The sequence below is a fragment of the Cupressus sempervirens genome, chromosome 3 (assembly GCF_028749045.1).
Source record: "Cupressus sempervirens isolate cs-2001-9-10 chromosome 3, ASM2874904v1, whole genome shotgun sequence".
Classification (NCBI taxonomy): domain Eukaryota; kingdom Viridiplantae; phylum Streptophyta; class Pinopsida; order Cupressales; family Cupressaceae; genus Cupressus; species Cupressus sempervirens.
The window spans coordinates 372,065,722-372,083,305 of record NC_143120.1 but is presented as its reverse complement, the minus strand read 5'-3'; the positions used below and the strand labels follow the sequence as shown (position 1 = coordinate 372,083,305).

Here is a 17,584-nt window from a genome sequence, read left to right as displayed (position 1 = left end):
ACAATTTGAATTGTATAATTATTTCAACTTTTTTTTTTTTTTAAATTCGATTTGTTTTGCATTCGAAGGTTTCTTGTAATGGATGGAAGCCATAGAGTCGGGCTCTTTATTATTTATTAGACTCCCGTAATCATTCAGGCATTCGTTTTTCTTTTCCTTCAATCCTTGAAAACCCATAGCCGCTGGTAATCCCAAAAACAGAGCTGAGGAATTCGAACATTTCCTTTTAATCTTTCATACCATTGCTGCTGGTACAGAGCTCAGATTTTAAATTCGTTTTGCCTGAACTTTCTATCAATCAGTCACGGTTCACAATGCAGTAGTCAAGGAATCGTCCAAGCATTTAAAGGAGTCATGTAGGACACCTATCATATTTTGTTGCTCTTTATTGCCAAGTGCGTAGCTCAGCAAACCCTGTATATATTGATGCTCTAAGTTCCACAGGTTCTCAGTTTTGCTTTTTCTTACTGTAACAGCAGTAGTAGAAGATAGTGATATTGATTCCATATCATGATATTATACAATTCCATTTGAATGCAAAGGATGAAAGATGAAATTAGATATTTATACACATTTGTATTTTGCTTCATATATTGGAAACCATGCCGTGTAATCAGACAAATAAGTCTGAATCCAAATACTTCCAATTATATAAAATAAATCTTTATCATTTTGCTATGCTGACTGTAAGCTTGTCTGTCTAATAGAATCCGGATGAAGTTGAAAATGAGTTATAATTAAATTCATTCCAAGTTGTGAATGTGCTATGTTTTAATTTAAATACGGAACCCACCTTTTTCCTTTCAGTCGGAAATCGATTTGATAAGAGAAGATTCTTGTTCAATTATTCTGTTCATTATCTCCTTGATAATCTTTGTTTTAACTTAGAGTATCAACCTTGAATAAGCCACAATAACCTTGCATAATAATTTTGATCAGAACTTAATACATTCTTTCCTTTCATGATGAGATGATAAATGAATCCACACCAAGGAATTCACCGGCGATAATGCCATAATAGGTGGAGAGGTGTATGGTGGATATGACTTGTGAGCACCTGGGAATCACCGGCATGGTACCCTGAAATGGTGAGGAGGTGTAGAGGGTCTACAAGAACGCGGATGAGAATTCAATTATGATTAAATTAAGTAATTAAGCATTCGAATTTTGAAATCTTTAAATATCATAATTTATGTAAACATAGAATGTGAAATGATGGTTGTATGTAATTTTCTTGAATAATTGATAGAGTCGTCTGCTCTGAGAATTCCGAATACCTAGGACTCACCCAACTGTGTAGCCAAGAAGATGGGTGATGAGGTGTGAGAAAGGAATCACCAATAATATGAATCAGTATCAGTTATGACATTTCAATATTTATCATTTAATATGAATTAATTAATAGCTCATGCATATTCCTATTATTGTGATCTCCTGTTGCCAAGTTGTATGGTGAGTTAATTACCAAGAAGCCCAGTAGATGGCAAGATGACCCCTGCCTATTCCGAGTAGGGAGGGCCTTTCTCGTTAAAGATTGTGTGGAGATAAAGTCGTGGTCCACGGTTGGGTGGTTAAGCCCCTAACAATGTTTCACCTCTTCCCAAGAATGTCAATCATGCATTAGACAGAGATAAGCTATGCATTCAATTGTTTATCGGAAAAAGGTAATATCACTTTTATTTATGAGGAGGTAAGATTAAATTGAGTTATTTCATTGTTACTATTATTTTACACCTAGATATAAGAGAGAGAATTATGGATTACTTTTCATTTATATGAATATCAAGTATAAGCATATTTCTAATCTTGAGATACTATTACAGTTAAGTAATCGGAGGGAAAGGAATTTGAAGCCCCAATTGATTGAGAAATCACTGCAACCCTAAATGATACAGTGGTATCAGAAGCCCTAATTGAATCCGCAATATTGGAAGCCCTATTTGAAATCCGTGGTATTGCATGCCCTATTTGAATCAATGGTATCGGAAGCCCTAATTGAATCCGTGGTTGCGGAAGCCCTAAGTAAGATGGCGGTATCAGAAGCCCTAAATGAACCAAAGGTAAACAATGCCCTAATTAATACAGTGGTATGTGATGCCCTAATTTTATATAAAGGTATTTAATGATAATCGTCATTTGATTTTGGTTTAACAATATTGAATAGAAATTGTTTTTGTGGTATTGTTATAGAGGTATTTGTGGACTAACCAAGGTGGTTGTAGAAGCATCCCTAGTTGATTTCAATCTTTGTTTTCCGAGGTATGTAGTTTTTAATTTCTGTAATAATTTCATTTGATGGTACTTCAAGTTTTTAAGTTAAGAAATTTTGTCTAATTGTTTTAACGGTAATCTTATTCACATGAACATGAATGATATAACTGTCTTCCTATGAAATGAAGTAATAATTGTATTCTTTGAGTATGTTAGATGTTATTTTAGACCTAGGAAAACAGGATGTTACATTAAATATAATCCCATCATATCTTATTACATTATGATATACATATCACTTCAGATTTATGTCCTCTTTTGTTCACTTATCTTTTAACTTTATATCAATCACTATCATACTATGCAGTTACTTTGATATTATTCTTCCTTTCCTTTGACATTGATGAAGGTTATATTATCAAGATTATATTATCAATGACAATATGTCCATCACTAACAAGGCATATTCCAAATAAGTACAAATATTTGTGGGCAATGTTTTCACGTCGTGGTTTTCACCCTAATGGGTTTCCACAAGATAAATATTGTGCTATTATTTTGTGGATACTTTATGTGTTGCATGGATGTTTAATGTTTACTTTATTGATATGCTGAGCTAATAGGTTGAAGAAGCTTTGATTGATAAAACTAATTGATAAAGTTTTTGGGACTATAAGTTCGTTTGGGTTGGTGATTTCTTGATTCACCTCCTACAGTAATCATTCATATACCTACAGTTGGTACCAAAGCACTGGTTCCCTAAATTTTCAAAAGGCTTAAGAGCTAAGGCAAAGATCTCAAAGATGTATAGGACAGACGCACCCAAGTTCAACAAGAATGTGGATGACTTTGACACAAGAGCGAGTAGGATAAAGTTGTACCTATCAGGACTCTCAGACAATGTTGTTGATTGTCTTAACACATAATATAGAGCACCTACTGGAACTCCTACAGAAGCTAAACGAAGAGGAACAATAATTCACAATGGTAGAGCTAGCAAGGGTATTGAATAACTCAGAGTATGTTGACATCAAAGATCTGGATTCAGCTAAGAAGATGTGGGACAAGCTGGTGGCAGCACACGGAGGAGATGAACATGTATTAAAGGCCAAGGTCGACAATGTAAAAGGAAAATATGATAAGATGAAGATGCATGAGAAAGAAACCATTGCACAATATGGAAAAAGAGTAGAGGAGATCATTGTTTCTATTAAAGGAGTTGGAGGAAAACTTGAAGAAGATGATGTTGTAAGTAAAATGCTAAGAATACTTCCAAAAAGGTATGCAATTAGAGTTTTTACCATACAAAAGCTTTAAAAAATTGATTCATCCAAGATTACAATTGACTCACTCATTGGTAGGCTTACTTCATTTGAATTGAGTAATTTTGATAATAGTCAGCATGCTTCTGAAGTTGTTTTTCAAGCCTCAGTAAATGTTGGATCATCTAGGAAAGGAAAAGTTATTATTTTTTATTCTGATGATTATGAAGGTTTGGTTGTTGAAGAAAAAGACTTGGAAGAACTCGAAGTTTTAATAACTAAAAGATATCCTAAAGGAAAAGGAACATATAACGGAAAAAGTCCTATTGTCTATTGGAACTATAGACAAATTGATCACTTTGCACACCAATATGCTAACAAGACCAAGAAAGACAATGATGGAGAGAGGAACGATAAATACATGAAATTCAAGAACTTCAAGGAGAAAAGCAAGAAGTTGTGTTGTATAGCTGAAGATGAAGAAGATAACTACAATATTTATGGAGATGACAATGATGAAGAAATAGTGTTTGCTGTTGTAAAGGAAGATCCCTCTACCAATAATGTTGTAACTGTTGAAGAGAAAGCTTTAATCTCAAGCATGAACAATAACAATGATTGGATCATTGACAATGGTTGAACACGTCATATAGTTGGAGACGAGGATAAATTCATTACCATGAATGCGATGGAGGGTCAATAAGATTTGGAAATGGTTCCCGGTGCGTAATCAGAGGTAAAGGTTTTATTACTTTGACTAATGATATTACTTGTGAAGATGTTTATTGAGCAGATGGATTAAAGTATAATATGTTGGGCGTATCTTAGTTGCATAATAAAGGATTCAAATTTGAGTTTAGTAATAAAAAATGCAAAATATCAATAAGATCTGGTGAAGTGATCACTACCGGTGAACAGATAAAAGGTAATCTTTTCAAGTTGAATACTAAATTTGGACATTGTTTGATTGCAAAAGTAGAAGTGTTGGTTGTGGCATTGTTGGGTGGATATTTTGCAACCAACAGTTTTGGGTAAAAATTCAGTTGCAAAATAGGATGACCAGCCACAACACGTGAGACAAAGTCTCTCCTACCTTAAAGGGAAGGCTCCCCCTTCTCACCATTCCTTGGATCAACTCAAGGTAAGCAAGAAGTTGACAGATTTTATAAAATGGGTATTACCAATATCCTTTCTTCTTATCTTTCAAGAAAGAATTCAGTTACTTGTGGAGCAAGTAATGGGCAAGGTAAATCTCTAACTACACTTCTATCAAGAGCTGGAAACAATGATACTAATAAACCTTCACTAGTTCAAAGGCTAGCTGAAAATGTAACGGTTTGGCTCTAAGTCCAGTCATCTTCTATATGGAAAAGCTTTACAATTAGGGCACAACTCTTAAAAGTAAGAATAACTTAACTATTTTGCAAATTAAGAAAGAAATATAAGTTACAGAGAAAGCTTCTAGCTATATATTTCCACAATTGCTCCTAGTCAAAGGTTCGGCTCCAATTGCTTCTTAACTCTTTTATATTCAATTCACAAGATATAATTACCCAAAACACAAGATAACATGAATCAAAGATAACTTAGATGAATTATAGACAAAGCTTATAACTCATACAAGTAACAATCTCACTTAATCAAAGTTAAGTCTCAAATGCTCCTTTGTATTCACTTTCTCTCAAAATAGTGCTACACAAACAAAAGTTTTGCTGGCACAATTTCTCCAGAGCTCACTTGCATAAAGATAATAATGATTTTACAATGAGGGGGCACTCCTTTATATAGGCACAAGAGTTGAGAAAAAGGTGGAGGAAAAGGTGGAAGCAACTCAACCAACTTTGACCTAGTCTAACTACAAGAGAAATTATAGGGTTACATGCAACTGCACATACAACTCGCATTACATCCTTTTACATACATGTAACTCGCATCACATGTAATTACACTTTTTCATGTAATGCATCCTCTTAAAACTACAAACATGAAATAAAAACAAAAACAACAATCTTAAAGATTGTTTCTCAGTGCCTTGAATTTGACGATGATATGAGGTACTATGGGAAGATCAGCAATTTCCAGGGTCTTTGATATGGCTTCGATCTTCACTGCATCGGCATACATTGATTGCACAACTTTGGAATTTTCCTGCCATAGAATCCAACAAGTGTTTTGTTGGGGATTTACACAAGACAAACTTGAATTGTGTGCAAACCAAAGTCTTCAAAATCTACATCAGCATTGATCCTGATTGTATATTCCAAGCTTACCCTTTCAACTGCAATGAGATTACCGGATCCATCAATAACATGGCATCCCATCTGTTCCAAATGATAAGTAACACCTGTTTCAACTACTTAACAATCTCCAAGTGCTGTCTACAACTTTGTGATCAGCTTCCTCAATGTTTCCTCTTTGTAACAAATAAGTCCTTGAAATCTAAAGAACATTTCACATGGCAGAAGAATGTCACACGAGACCAAGGCATCTAGATCAGAACTTTCCATTTCATCCCAATCATTGAGGATTTCCTTCAAATTATCCACTTTTTGAATCAAAAAAGAAATCAAGTTTCGCTCCATTCCATTCATTTCTTTGATGCGCCTAAGAACTGCAAATGTCTCTGTGATGGCTCAGACTCCTTAAGAGATGATCTCTCATATCCAAGACTTGGCAGCTTCAATCAGCTTTCTCTCCTTGGATGTTTGAGACATAGCAACAACACTTTGAGAAAATTGTTGCCAAATGACCTCGTTCAAGTGAGAAACCTCCTGTTTTAGTTGATTTTTCTTCTCCCATAGCTCATGATTACTCTTTGATACATTGGCCAATGCACCTTGAGCATCTTGTAAATAATTCAGACATGATTATTTTCCAGTCTCAACCTTAGTGAACTTGTAATTAGAATGAGTAAGTTACTCCGCAGGTTTGTCCACCAAGAGCTCAACAACTTCAACAAACTTGGTCTTATCTAGAGCAACCAAAATCCTTGAAACAATCTTATCTTTCAAAGATTTGGATTTGGTCTTCTTAACAGGGAGATTATCTAGCAATATGTCCACCTTTCTTCTCTTTTTTGTGATTCTGCTCAACCATACAGGCAAGCTGAAACCTTCATCCGTAGAAGCAGATACAGTGGAGACCATTGGCATTGATCTAGATTGTATTTCCATTGTAACAGAACAAGATTCAGTTTGCACAGCTGAAGGCATAGGAACATGTTGAGAAGATTTTGTCATGAAAAGCTCAAAACCCATCAAAGATGTATCAAGTTCAAAAACTTGACCACTTGTGAGAGTTGGAAAATCCTCAAACACATTTGCCAAATGCTCAAATGGTTCATTTGCAGGAATGAGAGGAGCAGCAAAAGAAATAGGAAAGGCCATTGTATTAACTTCCGAGAATGGAATAGGAGTGAAAACCGTGGAGAATGAATCCACATCGTCATCTACCTCATCCAGAAAAGGTACTTCATGAATAGATGGTGTACGAGTTTGTGCAAGTTTGAGGAAGACATGATCATGACTTCCCCTTCTTCATCTAAATCTTCCTTACCAGATTCTATCTCCAATTCCTCTTATAATTCTTCCTCTGACTCTTGAACTAGTTCAGAGATCTAAGAAGACTTAGAACCTTTTCCACCCTTCAATTTGAATTTGAGGGAACCCTTAGCATCAGAAGATGAGGCACCATCTTTCCCTGTAATCTCTAATTGTGACTTCCTGCCAGGAGGGCCAAAGTTTCCACAATCCAATCCCATCTTAGGATTAACTCTTTTAAGGCCTTTATTTTTCAGTCATTGACTCATTTGTTAGTGTTTACCAAGATGGAATGAAATCTATCCATGATAGATGTACCTTCCTTATATTGCCATTGAATAGGAAAAGGGCAATTCTTATCAAAGTCGAAAACTTCGGATCAAGAATGTTGCCGTCATCTTCAACTTGGAAATCTGAAGGGATCTCCAACATGTTGAGATCGATTATCTGCTACACGGTTAATCTTCAATAGTCCCTCTTCATGATGTGAAGCTTTGTTCTCATATCAATCCAAATATCCTCAATGCGATAAACATGTGCAAAACCTCTTTTCATTTGAGAATTTCATTTCTCGGTAATCAAAGTCAAATCTGGCCTTGAACTTTTTTAAGGTGATCAATTGCAACTCTGCTTCCATGCTCTTTGCTTTGGGTACAGAATTGATTGAATAGTTGCCAATAGCCAAGGGTTTAGCTGAGGTAATACCAAAACCAGGCCTATGCATAGCATGTTAATCACTCTGCACGTCCATGAGCTGTCTAGCTAGCTCCATCAAGATGATTTGATCTGCAGCATACCTAGGTAAGGTATACAGCTCGCCTTTGAAATACCCAACTCTTAAGTATGTAAAAGTTTGAAATTGAATGAAAATACAACAGTATTGATTCACCTTTTCACATGCCACATCAAATACTCTTTTGACAGATATTTATCTATCGAACAAGCACCGGAAATGCCCAAAGAAAGCATCTTGAACTCTTCTGCAATGAAATTTACTATTTGCCAAAGTGATTTGGTCATAGTAATCCCAAACAGGAACCTGGAGACGATCTCCCTTGGTTGAGAGACTAGAGAAAGATCCCATGGCAGCAGCAATGTAAACAAGGTAAGAGTTCATGTAGAAGGCCACTAAAGTTCCCACGCTGCCTATCTGCTAGCAAAGTGCAGTGTTGATGAGCTCTCCTCAAAAGATGTGTTCTTTGTTTTCCATGATTTGAAAGATGAACTTGTACATCCATGGCTCGAAATCAGTAGAATCTTTGAGACTGCAAATTCTGCTAAGAAGGATGATGAGATCCTTATGTTCTTGTTTGAAGTTAGACCAATGAACAGTGTTTGGCCATCTGGAGAAGTTATTCCTTTTATTGTCTAACCAGTATTGGTTGACATACTTCTGATAATCACCTTTCTGCCCATTCCAACATGCCAAAGATGATTCCTTGGTTAAATTCGCATGCTCTGCTTTATGTGGCACTTTAAAGATCTGCTCAATGACCTCTAGATCAAGGCTAATGATAATTGTTTGATAAAGTGTTTGGGATTGTAAATTTGTTTGGGTTGGTGATTACTAATTCACCTCCCCTCCTCAGTAATCATTCCTATACCTACAGTGACATGCAAATGGTTTCTAGTGGTATGAGGGTGGGATTTGGGTAAGAGGTCAACACCCACAATTCTGTTTTTTTTTTGACAGAAGTCATAATGTTAAGCCCACTCATGAGATAGCAGCCATCCCATGTGCTAAACATGGTTGCATAGAGTTACCCAATGTAGTCACTCAAGATTTGGGTGTTAGAAACAAGTTATGTGATATAGGTGTGAGCCACAAAAAATCGGATTTTTTAAATGAGACCTGAAAAAATAAATCAGAAAATGTAATAGGTCCCAAGATCAGGGTTTGGATGGACATGAAACTACCTTGGCAGAAGTGAGAGAAGATATTGTCATATCAGAAGCTTCTACATCACTAGTTGAGTCATTTGTTAAGGTGTTTAGTGGTATGCTTGTGGTTGTTAATGTGTGCACTGATGATAGAGCACATATTGTTGATTATGAGATGAGTGACGTAGAGACAACATCATGTTATAGTACAAATCAGCACAGTGGTGAGGGTCACTTTGTGAACAATTTGCTTTTGGAAATTTGCTTTTGGAGGTTGATGCTGATTACCCCCCTGAGTGGATTTGGGCATAGTTTACACAATATGCAGACACAATTTAGTTTCCTATAGAAACGGCTCATGATGTTCCAATGTCCGCAAATCATGATGAGAATGTAGCTACATCTATTACGGTTATAGATGTTGTTAATACAGTTGGGATGAGTGCATCTATTGATAGTAGCGAAGAATGACATGTTGTACCAGGTTCTCTTGTAGCTACGTCTTCTGCAGGGGTTGTCGGTGATGGGTCAAATGACAAAGGTTGTATTCGAAACTATGACAATCTGCAAAATGGTAAGTGGATGAAAAAGTAGAATGCAATATGAATGAATGTTTGGACAGCAATGAAGATATAAAAAATTGTGAGGGAAATAATCAAAGGTGTCACATGGTCAAATCAAAAGGGGTGCAAAAAAGACTACTATATCAAAGAATTTAACCACGGGGAAGATCATGAGGAGAAAGCATACATAGGAGAAAATATTAAATAGAGGGCAAAAATGCTTATATAACATCTTAGGACAAGTTATTGTCATTTGAGGTGTGAAACAGGTAGATGGTTGATACCTAAGGAAGAATCGGAGAGAATGTGTATATTTTGCAACATCAGAGTGGTAGTGATAGAGAAACATTTTATCATGGAATGCCCAACATACAGCAACATCGGCTTCAGCTATGAGGACATTTTAGAAGCAGAAAATTTATGTACTTTATTTGAAGAAACACAGCGAGACAAGACAACAAACTTAGTGATCAAAATTTGTTGTCGCAAAGCAGATTGAACGAAGAAGTTTCAAAAGGTCTAAAGTTGGGTACCCTAATTTAGGGTGCATGCTATTTTAGTGGGTCCAATATGCTGCTTTGGTCTCATGGCCATTATTAAATCCTTCATTAATATATATTCAACTTTGAGGTGGGCTAGCTTCAAGGAGCCTAGGATAAGCTGCAAGTTTGCACTACAATCATAAAACAATATTAAATAGAGGGCAAAAATGGTTATATAACATCTTAGGACAAGTTATCATCATTTGAGGTGTGAAACAGGTAGATGGTTGATACCTAAGGAAGAATTGGAGGAGAGAATGTGTATATTTTGCAACATCAAAGTGGTAGTGATAGAGAAACATTTTATCATGGAATGCCCAACATACAGCAACATCAGCTTCAGCTATGAGGACATTTTAGAAGCAGAAAATTTATGTACTTTATTTGAAGAAACACAGCTAGACAAGACAACAAACTCAGTGATCAAAATTTGTTGTCGCAGAGCAGACTGAAAGAAGAAGTTTCAAAAGGTCTAAAGTTGGGTACCCTAATTTAGGGTGCATGCTATTTTAGTGGGTCCAATAGGCTGCTTTGGCCTCGTGGCCATTATTAAATCCTTCATTCCTATATTCAACTTTGAGGTGGGCTAGCTTCAAGGAGCCTAGGATAAGCTGCAAGTTTGCACTACAATCATAAAACAATAATTGGACACCAGGTAAGACAAAGGCAGGGACCAAAATATAAGCCTCAACTTAAAGGACTTGGGGACATCAAAATTATATCAGGACAACCAAGAGTAGAAAGTAAGTAGGACAGAAAAGTTGGTAGCACAATATTCTTAATAGATCAAGTCATAACTTAGACAACCAAACACAAGCTACAATAGGTCAATGCCAAAATATAACAAAAATAACCAGGGTATAAACAATTTTAAGGTTTGTCAACGAAGACGCGATATGAAATGACTAGGCATGGCTACTAGAGGCCTTAAAGATTTGCAAGAGTACTACCAAGTTGAAACCCACTACGAAATATCAGCAAAACACCTATTTAGAGGTCAATGTATCTTCAAGGTCAAAGATTCTTAATGCCTACTTGTGGACCAAATCGCATCACCTTCCATATGAAACACATGGATGGAAATGGCCTCATGAGGTTCAAGAAGAGAGTGTGCGTCTTTGCAAAATGGGAATAGTGCCAATTGAACAACACTTTATTTTGAATTGCAAAATGCACAAAAGCATCCGGATCAAGTACATGAGTAAACCAACAACTTCTTTTTTTCAAGATTTATTCAACAAAGGGAAGGTAAAGAGAATAGGAGAGCTCATTCTCAAATTGAATAGCAGAAGATTATCAACTTATAAAACAAAAATAGCAGGTTTGCAGTCTCATAGGCTATGTTTGACCTCGTGGATGTCAAAAGTCTTCTATACTATTCAAATTTGTGATTTCAAGGACTATAAAACTCATTATTTGAATCCATCTACGAAAGAGCTTTACGAGCTGGGAATATTAGGTCGGCCAACTATGGGCATCTTATACTAGAAGCCAATATCCGAAACATATAGAATCAGATTGCATTATGATATAATTTAATATGTTAGCATGACACAATTTAACATAAACAGAAAGCATCAACAATTACTATACTTTATCCATTTGATTCAGACGCACAAAACAATGTGGATCACAGAGGTGTAATAATTGAAGGCTAAAGGGTGTGGATATTCAGCAGCCTAATCGCATATATTCCACAAGTTTTACAGTGATGTCTTATTGAAGCTAAATTCTTGCCACTATGTTTTGTTTCCGCGGAAGTCCATTAGCAATAATTCCAAAATGTTCGAATTATACTGACGAGATGTTATCTAAAGCTGATCAGACAAGAAATTCGTTTTTTAAATCCTTTTGCAGTTGTAGTTAGACAGTTATTAACAATTGAACTATAAAATACCTTACTTCGTTTGAATTCAGCTTGGAATCAATAGAATTCTTCGGCCTGAGAAATCACGTAAAAGCCTAAAATTCTCCAGAGGCTATCGAGTTTGATGAAACTGAATGTCGGGGCATATTTTATAATTATTTATTTGGTGTTAGTTGAAGTGAAATATCTGTTGTTTGTTGGGGGAGAAATGGAGCTTTGAATGTGCCGCGCCAATTATTAAATGCTCATAAAACACCCACGTGATCATCTTTTCTGAAAGTACAGTGCTATTTATGCACCGTTTTCTAGACATCTGGAGTTTTTAATTTTTTCATCCAACTACTGGAACATAATGTTAATTAGCATGGGTGAATTCTGAGAAATCGGCTTACCACCAGGATTTTGCTTTGTAAACGTTAACCCAAAATCAAGAAAGTGAAAATGCTAAATTTGAGAAAACGTCGGCCATAAAGGGAAATAAAATATATTATTATTAGCACGAACTAATGTTTTCATTAAACCTTCCAATTAATTTGGAGGCAAACAAATTTTAAAGACTAAGGTTTTGACAAGAGTATTTTTAAAATCTATTTTTATACTTAATTTCTTCTTTTTTCTTTGGTTGGATACAATTTTTCTAAGAGTTATTTTCCTTTGTTAATCCAGAAAATAACTTTAAAAAGGTTGAAAAAGAAATATGCATTTATTAGATTGTCAGAATATATGTGAGCCTCGAAGAACAGTAGACAATTGTAAACGTAAACAACTTTTGGATACAATAAAGCATTTCACATACCAAGGAACGAGCTGAAGTTTGAAATCAAGGACTTTGGATACAATAAAGCATTTCACATACCAAGGAACGAGCTGAAGTTTGAAATCAAGGACTGAGATTATTGTAGGACGGCATTGTAAGACGATAACAAAAAATCAAAGTCATCCAATTTTACTAATTTATTTTACCCGGACATGTACTTTTGTCTCAGCAAGAAATCGTTGTTAAAAGGATGCCAGCACACAATAGATATTTTTCCATACGAGCTCTTTTTAGCTCTTTTTGGATTCCATGCGTGAAGTAGTGATTAAAAATTTTTCATTTCTATCCTTAAATAATCATTTTTACAATATAGATGCAAGATTTATAACTTTGAAAGGGTGAGTGAGTAGCTGAGTTGGTGTGAAGGCGAGTCGTGAGGCGTAGTGTTAGGCTAATGATCCCGGTGCTACGCATCAACTCCGGTTCGAGTCACACTAGGTTTACCACAAAACCTTTTTGCCAATAGTGGCATGTTGTGATGGTTAAGTTGTTGCGTTGTTATCCTTGCCATCCAGGGTCAAATCTCATGGGGATGAGGTCCCCCCGTTTGTGGCCTCACTGGTTCATAGTTCCAGGTCAAAGCATTGGTGGTACCGGTGGGCGTGTCGCGCCAGCGCTACCGGTCACGTTAAAAAGTTTACCAGGCGCTTTTTTTTTTTTTTTTTTTTTTTAATTATAACTTTGTAATTTTACACAATATTTTTCTATAATTTGATTGGAGGAATCGGTTTAGATGAACAAGATTTCATATATTTAAAAACATAACACTTTTTAAAAGATATTTTTTAAAAGAGATTTTTTGAAAGAGATTTTTTTTTATTAATGATTTATTAATGTTAAATAATTTTAAATGCGTTTATTTTAGTTTAGATATTTATACTTCTAGTATTTATTTATTTTAATGTAATTATTGTCACTCAATTATAATGTTGAAATAATAATATATAATTTAATATTATATGACATTTTAAGAAATATTTATTTTATATTATTATATTAAAAATATATTATTATTTTGATCTTATAATTTCTTTATAATAGAATACTAACATCTGAATACAAAATATATATCAATAAGCAAATTTATAAATAAAATTAAAATTAAGATTTAAATTAATTATATTTTATAATTAATAATTAATAATTATTTATATAATAATAATAAAATAAAATAAATTATTAGTACCATAACTATACAATACTTTTATTACTTCAAATATTTAATGTATTATAATCAAAAATTAAATTAAAAATGAGTTTATATTAAAACTTAAAGGCAAGTACTTAGCCACTCTATGGCACTCGTTTAAATAACCAATCATGATTAAAATTAAAAATGAAAGTGGAAACTATGCATACAGTGAAAACTCAATGGAAAAAATGGTAGGAAAAAATTGTTAGTTTGTATATAAAATATATATTATAACAATAATAATTATAATATATAAAAATAATAGTTTTGAAATAAATTTATTATTACATTATAGTGTGATTTAGTTTATAATTATATTATGTTATAATTTGTTGACATTTATTTTTTAATTATTGCATATATTATTATTGTTAAAGTTGAATGATTCATTATAAAAAATGTAAATAATATTAAATAATTATATTTTATTTTATTATTCAATTAAATTTGAGTAAACTTAAGAAATGATTTTAAAAATCAATTATTAGGAACTAATTTTGATTTTTCATGTCTTGTCTTTTATTCTTATTTTCCTAAGTAAAAAATTATAACAATTAGAAGGCAATGTTCAAAAACCTTCTCCCTTCTTCATTGTTGCAAGAAACTCTATAATTTTCCTCTTTGTCTAGTACTGAAATTTAACTTCATTGTTCTTAGCAACACTTTGATATTTAGTAGAATTTGAGGAGATTGTTATTATATGTTTTAATTTCAAGTGCTTATTATTGTGTGAGCGATTTTATTTTTCAAAAAAATATTTTGTTTTAACTTGTGAAATCTTTATCTATGTATTTGGAAATCCTCATGTACAAACGCTAACAACTACACACTCACTATGATTCTTAAAGGGAGGGACTGTAGCTCGCCAAGAGCTCTTGTTGCAAGCTAGAAACAAAAGGTAATCCTTCTGTTTGGTTGGAAGTATTTGGTTTGGATCATGTAATTAATATCTGTATTTTAATAACGTCATAGTTATAAGATGAGGTCTTTTGATTAAAAAAACTAAAAAATATTGTTGGTGTTCAAGACTTAGGGTTTTTATAAAATTTATAGAAATAGTGTTTGTGCTATTTTTATAGTAGATTTTAACTAAGAATTTATCTTTTGACTTTTCCAAAAATCTTGTTCTCTCATCATCATGATTACAACCTATGGTGAGAGAAGTTATGCTAAGAGAATATATATATTCAAATCTAAAAATTGTAAATTATAAGAATCTTTTAAATGAAAAGGTAAAAATATTCTATGAATAATATGTTTTTTTCAAATATTTTGTTATTAAGTTAAAATATAGTACAATTATTTTGTAATTGTGATATTGCTATGAGGATTTAATTATGTAGTTAACTCATTGACTCATGTTTCATGTGTAGTTATTCACATGAATCTATCTCTCATAAGAATAAATGGAACACTTAACACTCATTGGATCTAGGTGATGTTCATAGAGGTGAAACATCGAGACTTCCCCAGAGACCACATATCCTAGTTCTACTCCAACTCGAGCACGCTTAACTTCGGAGTTTCCTCCATGGTTAAACCCACTTTGCTTGCAAATCTATTTGCAAAACCTTCACCAAGTGTTATGCCTTATCAACCATTCATTAGAAAGCCCCTTAAGCTCATCAGTTGATAAGTAGGAGATATTTTATAATTATATAGGGCCGAAAATTATGGGTGTCCTATAAAATATATTGAATAATTTCTCAATTTAAATAAAATATTAATATATTAAGATACAACTAAGTTATAATAGTAGCATTACATTTATATGATCAATTTAAAATTATTTTTAATTATAAATATTTTTATATTAAAAATATTAATTTTCAAATATTTAAAATCTAGAGTGATAATTTTTTAATCTTTCTAAATTGAAAATAAGATTTTTTTAATGTAAAAGTTACATTTGGAAATGTTAAAATATTAATCAAAATTTTATTAAATTATATTAAATATGATCTAATTGAGTGCTCTACAATTGTAGCGCACACCACGAGGTGACCTTCCCACTATCGAAAGGTCATTGTCTCTACATTTAATATCTCCAAACCTCATGAGACTGTAACTTCCAACCTTTTATGGGCTTTGTCGCCCATTTTAATGGCATACCTAAGGTTGGCAATAGTGGAGGAAACTCCACAAGAAAGTTTTTTAGAGACTCAATTACAGGCAAGTCTTCCATTCCAGATGGTATGTGGTTCTTCAAACAACCATAGATTGAACCATCCCAGCCCTTAATAATAGATAAGGGAGGTAAGCTTTTTAGCACTGGCTCTTTTGTTATCAAACCAAATGCATCAATGGTTGTAGTAATAGACGTTGAGAAGAATAGGCTTAAAAATTCTATTATTTTCTTGGCTTCTCAAGACCTAACAAGTATGTCATCAAGAAAATTCACGAATGACTCGATTTATAATGTGTGAAGTAAAAAATATGGTTATTACTTTTCATATTTTCAATTGATTCGACAGGGTTTATTTCTTGTCTTTTTTGTAAACCCTCATCATCAAAAGGAAATTATGACCAAACAATTATGGAAGATTGGCCCGTGTATGTTTCATGTCGTACCTTGGTCACCAGATACAATTTGTGATGAGGTCATGGCATTATCGAGTCCAAGATGGTTATTAGTAGGCAAAATTCCCCCATTCATTTGAAATTTCATACCCCATGCACTCTCACCAATTCAAATTGTCATCAGGGTCAACTATACAGATAATCTCCTTCCTCGCATAGATGCTCGCATTTTGATCTCCATCAACCTTGGGATAGATCTCCCTAAGGATATTACATTTAATATTAATGAGTAGTTCTTCTCTTGCCCCATTACCTTCCTTGGAGGCCTAATGTGTGCTTCTTGTGTAGAAGAGAGAGGCATGGAAGAAAGGTGTGCCCTCTCATTAAATCTAAGGGTGACCCAAAGCCATCAAAGAATATACCTAAACTCTCTCACTTTGATAATTGCAATCGTGCTCATGTCACTTCCAACCAACAACTCCAAGAAAAATTAGATGCTTTGCAAGCCAAATTTGTGGAGGATGACAAGACGAATGATGATGTTCTCTCCTCACAACCGTTAATTATTTGTGACTTGCTTGAGATTGAATCCATTTATTTTGGTCTTGAGTCAACCATGCATAACCCTAAACATAGAACTTTGAATGCCCAGTAATTGGCTCTTTAAAAGATTAGGATATTGTCCTCCTCCAAGAACATGCCTAAATATGTTATTTATATTATTCATCGTCTAGCTTTAAAACCATTCCTTACAATGGATGGGACAGGAGGAAGGATATGTAGCAACAACCAATCGATGGGAGTGCATCTAGAGGATGGGGAGCTGGTTGAAAAACATTCTAAAGAGTTCTCAAGCAAAGGAAACGATAACTTGTTTAGATGTATTTCAAGATATGTATAGAGGAGAAGACAAGCTATCAGATTTTGAAGTCATTGTTGTCCCTACTAAATCGATCTCTAGCTGTTAGAAGATATGTGAATAAAAGATTCCTCTTATTGAATAAGAAAAATGATATCTTATTGCTACTAGAAGTGAAAATTAGTGGGTTTAGCCTGGACATAACCCTTAAGTGTATGTGGAGAGATGCTAAAGCTTTCAATACTTCCCATGGTAAAGGAAAAGGAGGGGCAATCATCTTGGTCAACCTAAGTTGGAGTAATAATATTTTGGAGTGGGGCTCCTCCCCTTC

The 17,584-nt window shown here is 34.0% G+C and overlaps 1 protein-coding gene across 2 annotated transcripts in view; it reads right to left on the bottom strand.

Annotated features, from left to right (window-relative positions):
- Positions 1-12,287, bottom strand: part of AAE13 (AMP-dependent synthetase and ligase family protein) — a 220,873-nt gene extending 208,586 nt beyond the window's left edge. The window contains exon 1 of one of the 2 annotated variants that reach the window (XM_089819847.1): positions 11,896-12,287. The gene's annotated coding sequence lies outside the window, so the exon portion shown is untranslated. The remainder of the gene's footprint in view (positions 1-11,895) is intronic. The other variant, XM_089819848.1, reaches the window with a different exon arrangement.
- Between the last annotated feature and the right edge of the window lie 5,297 nt (positions 12,288-17,584).